General features: G+C 42.0%; 1 protein-coding gene across 1 annotated transcript in view; it reads left to right on the top strand.

The window, feature by feature from the left end:
• The window catches only part of LOC140405135 (serine palmitoyltransferase 2-like), a 150,808-nt gene that overhangs the window by 110,639 nt on the left and 29,000 nt on the right, over window positions 1–11,169 (top strand). The gene's annotated exons all lie outside the window — the stretch shown is intronic.

Below are 11,169 nucleotides of genomic sequence, written 5' to 3'. Positions count from 1 at the left end.
AGTATTTTTCTGCGAGCAGCTCAACAGATCATTAAGTACATGAGAAGAAAAGGGAATAAAAGAAAATACATAATAGGGCAACACAACATATACAATGTAACTACATAAGCACTGGCATCGGATGAAGCATACAGGGTGTAGTGTTAATGAAATCAGCCCATAAGAGGGTCATTTAGGAGTCTGGTGACAGTGGGGAAGAAGCTGTTTTTGAGTCTGTTCGTGCGTGTTCTCAGACTTCTGTATCTCCTGCCCGATGGAAGAAGTTGGAAGAGTGAGTAAGCCGGGTGGGAGGGATCTTTGATTATACTGCCCCCGCTTTCCCCAGGCAGCGGGAGGTGTAGATGGAGTCAATGGATGGGAGGCAGGTTCGTGTGATGGACTGGGCGGTGTTCACGACTCTGAAGTTTCTTGCGGTCCTGGGCCGAGCATTCACATAAGGCACGAGGATACATTTTTTAACATCAACCTGCAAAGGTTTTTATTGGCCCTACACTTTTCTTTTCTTTCCCTATCTTCAAAATTGACATAAAACTGCAGAGCATGATGACAGCACTTCCGATAGTTCAGCATTCAACCCTACTACTATTCCGGTTTCAGCCCAAAAAGATTATTTTCAATTTGGGAGGCTTGAACTTCAGTTACCAGGTTATGAGCATTGTAAGCTGTACTGAACAAGAGTGTTGCTCGATCGCAGAAGACTCCGAAACTAGCAATTAATGTTGGAATTTTCAGAAAATTACTTGCACATTTCAGCTGTTGGAAATTAACCTGAATTTAAATTTTACTGCAACTATTTCACTGCATGTCGCTGCTTTATGTGGTAGTAAACATGACATGTCTTTTGGCTCCTGCTGCCCTGTTCTGCTTACTTCCACTCCACTGTCCTCCCACAAGCAAGAAAAAGCCAAATGATCTCTTTCTCTTGAGAAGCAGCTCACCCTGCCCCAGCCATTAAATTTATCCTGCCATTCCAAAGAGACAAGGGGCTGGATTCTCCGGTCCCCCAGCCGCATGTTTCCCAGCAGTGGGAGGCGGCGCGCTGTTCCCAGCCGGCAGGACTCTCTGTTCCCACCACTGGCAATGGGATTTCCTATTGAAGACCCCCTCATGCGGCCAGGAAACCCATGGGCAGAGGTGCGCATAGAATCAGCTGCCAGCAACAACCGGAGAATTCTGGCTAAGGTTTCTGACTTCTGAACTTAATCTTAGAATGATCTTTTCTGGGGATTAACTCTGGAAAACTATGATATTTATGCACAAGTTCTGTTGTGCTATATATTGCAGTGCAGGAGCATATCTCATCTTTGGAAGTGCATATCCCCTGCATTTAAAAACCCTTAAAGTGGCATTACTCTGTTTTGATATTGTGTGATTTTTGATTACTGTGAACTGATATTTGTAGCAATTGTCACAGACTCGATCACTGTTAGGCGGTATTTGTGTTGTGCATTAAGCTCCTTCAGTCTGTCATTACTTCCTCATGGAGCTGAATTTGAATCCCAATCTTGGACTCAATGTATAACCGTTTTGAGAGTCTAGTGCTGTTGTACCTAACTAAGAAATTGAGTCAAGAAGAGCTATTTGCATGTAGAATGCCCTGTCACAACGTTTCGGAATTAAAAACCCTGAAAGTGGCATTACTCTGTTTTGATATTGTGTGATTTTTGATTACTGTGAATTATATTTGCATTTTACACTCCAACACGACTGCTTTTAATTCTAATAACTACCACAGAATTAAAGTGTGACTCCTTTAATTCCATAATTTGGAATTGTAGGTGGCTGCAGTCATTGGATGTACACCAGGTTCCACAAATAGCAGATAAATGAACTACTTGGTCATTGGTTTGTGGGGATGTTGGCTGAGGGAGGAATGTTGGCCAAGAGAACAGCATTATTTAAATATTGCAAAGTGATGTTTTCATACAGCTAAGCAGACACACGGTGCTGTCTAATACCTCATCTGACCTTTCTCTGACTATGTAGCATTCCAATTTCTATCTTGATTATGTAGTTGCAAATTGGTGGTGAATCCTGAGTTCATAAACCTCTGATATGGGTGAGTGCACTTGCAACTGAGCCAAGCTGGCATAAGTGCTGCTGAAAATTCTGTAACCCGTTTAAAATCATAACTCCACTTTGTTTTACTGTAACCAATTTTTTTTTGGGGGGGGTGAGTTGTATGTTGTGCTTGTTTCCCTGATTGGTTCCCAAATGCAGGTTCCTTAACGTTGCACACCTCAAGTTTGAGATTAAATTTCCAATACTTGCCTCTCATCCTGCTAATAGCAACAACAACAAAACAATTCAAACTGCCTCCATGAATGCTAAATGCATATTTAAAAAAACATGACTGAAGGATGCAATTCGCCTTGAGTTTCATGTGTGCTGTTCTGTTTTTTGCAGATGGACTCTCTTGTTTTGCTGCATGTCATCCAACCTGGCAAATGTTTTTTTTTAAATCTTGTCTTATTGGTGTCTCTAGGTGGCATGTAGCAGAGGACTTTATAGTTAGGGTGCATCTGGTCATGTCTGGGGAGAAAAAAAATCAACAAGAACTGACCTCTCTAAGCCTGTCGACTGCACTCGAGGGCTGTAACTTTACCTGCAAACAATGCGTGGGAAGTTGAAAACGATACTAGCCTAATACAAGTTCTGGCGCCAGAACCATGAGGGTGTAAGATCTTGGGCAATGCAATTGCATAGTGACATAAAAGATATCAAAGCACTTGGCTGAAACTCCGAACTACAATCATGATTAATGGTCCCAGGCTTTAAATTGCTTTGACTTGTATGCCCCCGGGTTTAACAAAGACCCTTTTACTGTATATGCATTCATGTTCTCTCTATGGTTTTACAAAGGCTGTCAGTTGTTGTCAGAAGAATAGAGTAATGTTCTCTTTTCTCCTCTCGCTCTCTCTCGCTTCTCTCTTTCCCCCCCCCCCCCCCCCCCCCCCAAACAACTACCATCACCAACCCACCTGACCAAACTGGTCAGAAATTTGGTCATTTTAGAAGTCTACCTGAATTCTTAAAGCAATTTCCTGAAAATGTTGGCAATTGCACAGCGCTCTAATCAAATGTACAATAAGCATAAACCGATAAATTTGTTGTATATATTTTAATCCTAACCTTTTTAAGGGGCTACAAGAAATGCTGTGTCTCCATCAAAAGAACTAAAAGTCCGCAAGTGATTTTTACATCGTTGGTTCCAGCAAAAATAAATTCTCCACGATAGACCCGCTGTAGGTTTCCTTCTCTCCATCTTCCTTGCCTAATGAGGTTCTATATAGATTTACAAACTTGGTTCCAGAAACCTCTGGCCGTACTCCTATCCTTTTCAATAAACTTGCCCGTGTGCTCTAACCTGCCAGTTGACCACATGTGAGACTTGCATCCTTGAAGGAATAGCACTGCTGATGGTAATGCAGCTGCACGTGTAGACTGAGTGGCACGCACTGCATGGTTAAAGAAACTTAAAATAACCACTGGGCTGGAAGTGCAACCGTACTGCAACAGTGGAGAGCGAGAATTGCAAGAGGGACGTAACTTGAAATTAAAAGGAACACCATGCCACATCCCAGAGTTTTTTGATGTGAAGTGAATTGCTTTTTTTTTGTGTAGTAACCAATTTTCTATGGGATTCCTTTAAGACTCTTTTAGGCAGTCAGGATTTCAATTTTGCATCTCATTCAGAGATGGCAGAATGGAATGAGCTCACCCTGTGAAAGGCTTTGAAGCAAAGGAAGCAAGGCAAGAATAAGCAAGGGCTCCCCTCTCATACACTGAGTACTGTCCAACTTTAGCGAGGCCCTGCAAGATGATAAATGAAATATGTTGTTCATGGTGTATTTTGTTCTGTTGTTTTTTTTTCTCTGTATTTTTGGACTTAAAAGCCAATTTTGCACAAAGAAATGACCTGTTATCCACTCGTGAAGACAACTGGCTAAGATGAGACACAGTGGCTTGAATGTATTAATTGCAAAAATGTTTGTCTTGATTTCACCAAAGTTTACTTTGTTCGAATTAAATGTGGTTGCAGCAAATTAATAAAAGGATTTTTGCCCCCCCCCCCCACACACAGCCAGAATGTACTGCCACTTGGGTAGTCTCTGGGACTACAAATATTTTCTATCTTCAAATATATTTTAGTCTGCAAAAGATATCTTTGATTTTCTCTTTGTCCCTGGTCACATTTTGCAGATGATGGAAAATATATATCACCCCCTTGCAGTAAGTAAATTCTCTGACACCATCAAAATGGGTGGAGCTGGAAAATCTTTGGGTCCAGGGAAGTCATGCATAAACCATTGACCTAGGTCTAGTGTTGCTCATGTTTTTTTAATAAGTGGGTGGCAGCTGAGGTTATGGTTTGCACCATTGTTGTCAATTGACTGGTTCAGTGCCCCACTCTGCCATGGCAATTGCTTCCCCATTTAGTGGAGAGGAAGACAATGGGCCTATTTGCAATTCGGTAGCCTTTTGTTTTTCCTGGGCCATGTTCTCAGACAGCTGAGTTTTTTGTTTCTGGTTTCCTCTTCGAATGCTCTTGCTAGCAGTCAGCCTCCAGAAGTCACGGTCTCCCAGTTGTCAGTGTTGACACCTGCCACCTTCATAAATCACTTGCAGATGTTCTGGTAACAGGTGTGACCTGTATAATATGTAGCCTAAACCACTAAGTTGACGCCTTTCATTTGACCATTTTCTGATGTCTAGATCATTGGAAGCAAGCTGGTGGCTTATCCAGTAAGGTAAATACAGGTTTGCGCATTTCTGTTTAATCGTTGCTCGAGTCACACATTTGTGGAGAGCAAGGGATCACTGAAGGGAATGATCCATGCACAAAGAAACGAGGAAAACCTACAAATGTAATCGGGAAATCAACTTGTGCTCATTTTAAAAGTAAACTAAAACAAATTATCACTCCAGCTTCCCTTATTTGCTTTTCTCCTATTTCCATTAGTCGGTCTCCTTTTTCTGTAATCTATCTAAGAATTAATCTATTTAAGAAGCCAAGAATTACAAAAGTAATTGTCTTGCCTGCCTTTTCCTGTCCTGGTGTCTGAAATTGATCTCATTCCCAAACTGCAGTGTTCATCAATGGGGTCCCATGTTCAGGTAGGGATTGGATCAAATGCAGAAGTTTGTTTTTGCCTCTCTACGTCTTATGTCATTTACAGTTGAGGGGGTAGACCAATTAAATAATTTTTTTTCAAAATGCCATTGAAGCCGCAATCTATGCTGTATCATTCTATAACTTGTGCATTGTGCTGTTTACATTTGTGCTTTCCACATTGAAAATGCAGCGTGACCAGCATTTTTTTGTATTTCTTCAACATTTGCATTTAAGAAACACAAAAATGCCAAAGATCTTAATTACTAGCTGTTTATTTCTAGAATCCACAAAACGCAAGTTGCAAAAAGACCTTTGAAACGAAATGTACTGAATGCTGCCAGATCAGACATTCTGAAACCAGGAATCCACAATGACTCGTTATCCAATTTCCAAGAGCATTGGCGTCGAGGAATTCAACTGGGACAGATGCTGTCTCACGTTCGATGCCCTCAATGTGCGTTCTCACTGTGAGACTATTTACTAAATAATGCCAGTGACATTGATACCGTGGAAGCCTTCTCTTCAGATTTGGTGAGCTGTTCCATTAGTGTTGGGTTGAGTGCGGAGTGGCTTCCTTCACTACTGAAATTTCCATGATTCTGTACTCGCGCAGCCAGAGTGCTCATAGCGCAAAATTGTGGACTCTTATGATTATACTTTACTGTTATCCGACTGTCAGGAGGACTATTCTTTTTGTAATAACGTGCACTTGGAATATGAGCTATCGATTAGCCTGACCTGGTGATATATCTAACACTGCTAGGAGCTGTACTGTGGGTTGCTGGTGTCCACACTTCTGTCCTTGTGTGCTCAATAGAATCATATGATTGAGCCACCAACCACATATAAAGCATTAATTTGCTGCTGATGCTAACTCATCTTGGCTGTCTAATTTAAGATTTACCCACCGCTCAGCACTTTTTAAAAAGAAAAAGCCCCTTTTCAAACTTCCAAAGTTTAAACAAATCAACCAGGGATAAAAGTGTCAATGGGACAGAGTTGACTAGCATGAATGAGGGCTGCAGTGTTTGTCCCAGGATTTTGAGTTTACTATTAACAGGACGTCAGATTATTTTTTAAACTGAATATACCCATCCACTGTAGAAAACGTTGAACCACAATCTTTACTGCTAATTTTGAACTTCCTGCTTTAGTGCAAGTCAGAGTTGGACTGTGGAGAACTTTCCGAAGTTGGATACTTCTGCAATGCTTTTCTGGGTGAAGCTTAGTTTAATTTTCATGTTACAACTTTAATGTGGCTGGAGCTTTTCATCTTTAAAACAAACTACTAATGTGGGTTGTCAAAGGGGTTTCCTTTGATACTGTTGGCCTCTAATTTAAATTTAGCTGTAATTAGTCTCGCGTAAACTAACCAAGCTGATAAAATTCTTAATCTAGTATCATTTTCACTGGGCTAACTTTAGTCTGTATTGGTTCTCTGCCTCCCCAGAATTTTATTTTATGCGTGGCGCATGTAAATCTGCAGCCGCTTTCTGTCCCTGGCCTAAAGATGTTCCACTTCTACATTTATCTGTAGTTCAATAGAAATGTCAGTGAAACCACTCAACATGGGTCTGAATTACTCTAGCAGGGATGGTTTTGTCTTTGGACCTATGTGTCAGTCTCAAAGTGCATGAGTCAGCACAGCCGACTCAGCCCAAGGATTAGAAAAAAATTGATAAATTGCAGAAGCTAACAGCTGGATAAATAATACTAGTTTGACTATGGGTGATTTGCCTTTAAAACTGTAATGTGGTTGATTCCAAGTGTGAAGTTATAAAATTAAGAAAAGTGCCACTGCTATGATCTTTCTATAGATACCTAAGATGCAAAAATATCAAATACAGGGTATAGTTTTAATTTGAATCATAAGATGTAGGCATGAGTTTGTTATGGGTCACATTATGAAACTTCAAATACACTGCAGCACGATTGGGTTGGTTGTGAATACAAGCTCACCTGGCAGAACTTGTATTTACATTTCCCCTTAATCAGGGAAACCCAGATAAGTTTATGGTATCAGAATTACTATGGCAATCATTATTACATGGTGGGTGATAATTGAGGCTTTGGAAAGGGTGCAGCGCAGGGTCACATGATTAATGCTCCGTTTAAAGCATCTTAGTAAGATAAGCTCAAAAGACTGGGGCTGGAGAGAGGCGTAGACTTAGGGGTGATTTGATTTGAGGTTTATAAGCTAAAGGGAATAGATTGTGTTTGTGTAGGAAGTTTGTTTCAACGTGATACGTTTGGGAAGACCAAAGGGTCAAGATTTTCAATTATGCAAGGCCAGAATAAGCAAAAGCTGATCCTAGTTTCTGCCTGGGGCCGAGATCACCTTGTGTAAAAGGTAGGACTATATAACATTAATCAGTTACTGAGTGGTCTCCTGAACTAGCTTTAGAGGTCGGAGAGGAATTTTTCAGATTTTATTTTTCACTAATTGGCCTGGGTTTTTAATCTATTTGATCACCTCTCCAGGAGATTAAATGGTCGCCTGGTAGGATAAGGAATGTATATATTATGATGCACCAAGCATTATACTTCTGTGGGCCAGACTGAATGGACCAGTAGGTCTTTTCTAGTCTGTTTTTTTTCATTTGTATGTGGCTGGGGCCATTGAAATCTTTTATAAAGTTATAAAGTTAATTCTGGCAAAGAAAAACTATTATTCAGTAACAGTGGCTTTGTAGGTATAGAGAACGTGCATATTGCTGAAAAACGAGACATGTTCCTGTACCGACCTCCCCGAACAGGCGCCGGAATGTGGCGACTAGGGGCTTTTCACAGTAACTTCATTGAAGCCTACTTGTGACAAGCTATTATTGTTATTATTATTATGTTGTCAAAGCTTTTCATCTTGCACTCATCAGGACAGACACAAGGATAGCAATATTTTAAATGACCACAACCATTTGTACTAGCGAGATATTTATATGCCGTGATCTGTTGCTGCAAACAAATGGAATGTGGTCAAGCCTTACATCTTTTTTTAATTACCCTGGAACTTGGGGAGCCTATAATTCCCCATTGCCACCTCTTATGGCTACCTTGGCCAAAGAGTCGATTTGATAACCAATCAGGATCTTTTCTCCTGCAGTATAAATTGTTGTATTCATTTAAAAATTTGCATTCTTGCATTTATCCTGAAAAAATAAATAGCTTCGACAGTTAGTTTTTTAAAATATTCCCAATTTTTTTTTTCCCCAAAAAAGGGGCAATTTAGCATGGCCAATCCACCTACCCTACACATCTTTTGGGTTGTGGGGGTGAGATCCACGCAAACATGCGGAGGATGTGCAAACTCCACACAGCCAGTGACCCGGGGCTGGGATCGAACCTGTTCCCTCAGTACCACTGTGCCACCCTAATGATGTGTTATGTGTTAACATTTTTTTATCACAGTCTTGATCATTAGATGTTAAATTGTTCGACTGGAACCTTGTGGGTATTCCAGCAAGCGTGTTGGCCATGCTTATTCCTACCTCACGCTATTGAGTGGAGCACTTACTGACTTCCTCTCTTCCGCCACTGCTGCATTCCCCCCCCTTTTTGGTGGGGGAGGGATTTTGCTGCGCATGAAGAGATTGGATATACAAAATGTACTCTAATAGAAAATAGTAAAAGGATATCTGATGTGATTCAACTTCTTGAAGGAAATTCATGAACTGTATGTAGAGGGGTAATTAATGCAGATGCAAATATCAGATTGACAAGCTAACTAAATGTAGGAAATAACTGCACAGCAAGTAAGCAGAACTGATTGCACAACTTATGACTCCAAGCCCTTTTCTGTTACAGGTTGATCATAACACCGGTATTATTATAAATGGTTCTATAATCCGGTTTTACTCATTCAAATGTACCCATGTTACAGACTGAATATCATCCCCACGTTTTGCAGGTTATCAGAAAGTGTAGATAACTTGACCTTTGGCATTGAGTCCCAAGTTGCTCTTTACAACAGAAGTAATGACCTGTGACTTTCGGTTACACATGTCAGGGTAATTTCTGTGAAATGTGTGAATACACTGACAACAAAACCAGTGCAGAGATCACCTTTTTATCTCCCACTATTTTGATGTAGCGTCAAGCAAACTCAGTATTACAATGGAGAGCAGTAGAAAATTCCAGCGACCATAAGACATAGGAGCAGAACTAGGCCACTCGGTTCATCGAGTCTGCTCCGCCATTCAATCATGGCTGATATTTTCTCATCCCCATTCTCCTGCCTTCTCCCTATAACCCCTCATCCCCTTATTAATAAAGAACCTATCTATCTCTGTCTTGAAGACATTCAATGAATTGGCCTCCACAGCCTTCTGCGGTAGAGTTCCACAGATTCACCACCCTCTGGCTGAAAGTCTGAGCTGGTGTCTGTTTTTTCTACAGGTGGAAACATCCTCTCCACGTCCACTATATCCAGGCCTTGCAGTTGTTGCTAACTTTTGGTTGGTTCAATTGGTTCTGTTTTATAACCTTTGCTCTAGAGTCGCCAGGTATCTTTATGATACCGCCACGAGGTTCAAGTTCAAGTAATCATCAATGGGGATGAGGGGTTATAGGGAGAAGGCAGGAGAATGGGGATGAGAAAATATCAGCCATGATTGAATGGCGGAGCAGACTCGATGAACCGAGTGGCCTAGTTCTGCTCCTATGTCTTATGGTCGCTGGAATTTTCTACTGCTCTCCATTGTAATACTGAGTTTGCTTGACTCTACATCAATGGGCAGCACGGTAGCACAAGTGATTAGCACTGTGGCTTCACAGCACCAGGGTCCCAGGTTCGATTCCCCGCTGGGTCACTGTCTGTGCGGAGTTTGCACGTTCTCCCCGTGTCCGCGTGGGTTTCCTCCGGGTGCTCCGGTTTCCTCCCACAGTCCAAAGACGTGCAGGTTAGGTGGATTGGCCATGCTAAATTACCTGTGGTGTCCATAAGGGTTGGGAGGGGTTATTGGGTTGCGAGGATAAGGTGGAAGTGAGGGATTAATGTGGGTCGGTGCCGACTCGATGGGCCGAATGGCCTCCTTCTGCCCTGTATGTTCTATGTAATAACTCAATACACCAATTAGTAAGATTCAAATCAACGCACATTTATTATACATAGTAAATTGCTACTCATTGCTACTCTACTTTCTAAGCTATTTCTATCACTAACAGGCCAATACTTGGCTTCGGACTGGCCCACCAGGTCAGGGGAACAAATGGCCGTTTGTTCGGGTTCTGAGTCTGCGGGATTCAAAAGCTGTTGTGGACTGGTAGCTAGGAGCGCCTTTCTCATAGCGAGCGTTGACTTGAAACTTGCATTCTTGGAGGCTGCCAGACAGGTCACCGTCAAGGGTTGCTTCGCATTGCTGAGTGACCCTGTCAAGAAGGACGATTTGAACTTGGGGGCTTTACTTTATAGTCCCCAGGGGCTTCCCGCCTTTCGGGGCGGCTCCCGTACCTAGTTTCAAGTGATTGGACTTTGTTCCAATCGCTTGGTTCGATTTCTCCAATACTGGAGCTGTTCCCGGATCGTTGGGCGTTTTTTAAGTGTCCGTTAACCTCTTTTGTGTTTGCTGTTGCTGGCGCCGAGGAGTCTGGCTTGGCCTTGTTTACTTAAAATGTTTCGATTGTTCCCGGGGATCGCTCATTACTATGTAGATGGCTGCTACATGACTATGCAGATGGCTGCTTGTATCGATGCTGTCTGGGTTTTTGCAGAGTCTAATACACAGTAAACTTGCACCTGCTAGTTTTTGCCTGTGTTGGCTTAATGTCCCTTCAGCCTTTGCTATTCTCCATTTTAAGCCGGGAAGTGGCCAACTCGGGTAGCTACACCGTATCCTGCTAAATTTCAATAAGATCCCCCCTCATCCTTCTAAACTCCGAGTCCAGACCCAAAGTCCTCAACCGTTGCTCATACGACAAGTTCTTCATTTCAGGGATCATTCTTGTGAACCTCCTCTGGACCCTTTCCAAGGCCAGCACATCCTTTCTTAGATACGAGGCCCAAAACTGCTCACAGTACTCCAAATGGGGTGTGGTCAGAGCCTTATACAGCCTCAGAA

Source organism: Scyliorhinus torazame, chromosome 2 (genome assembly GCF_047496885.1).
Source record: "Scyliorhinus torazame isolate Kashiwa2021f chromosome 2, sScyTor2.1, whole genome shotgun sequence".
NCBI lineage: Eukaryota > Metazoa > Chordata > Chondrichthyes > Carcharhiniformes > Scyliorhinidae > Scyliorhinus > Scyliorhinus torazame.
Note: the sequence above shows the minus strand (reverse complement) of the source record. Positions and strands in the feature narration are given on the sequence as shown.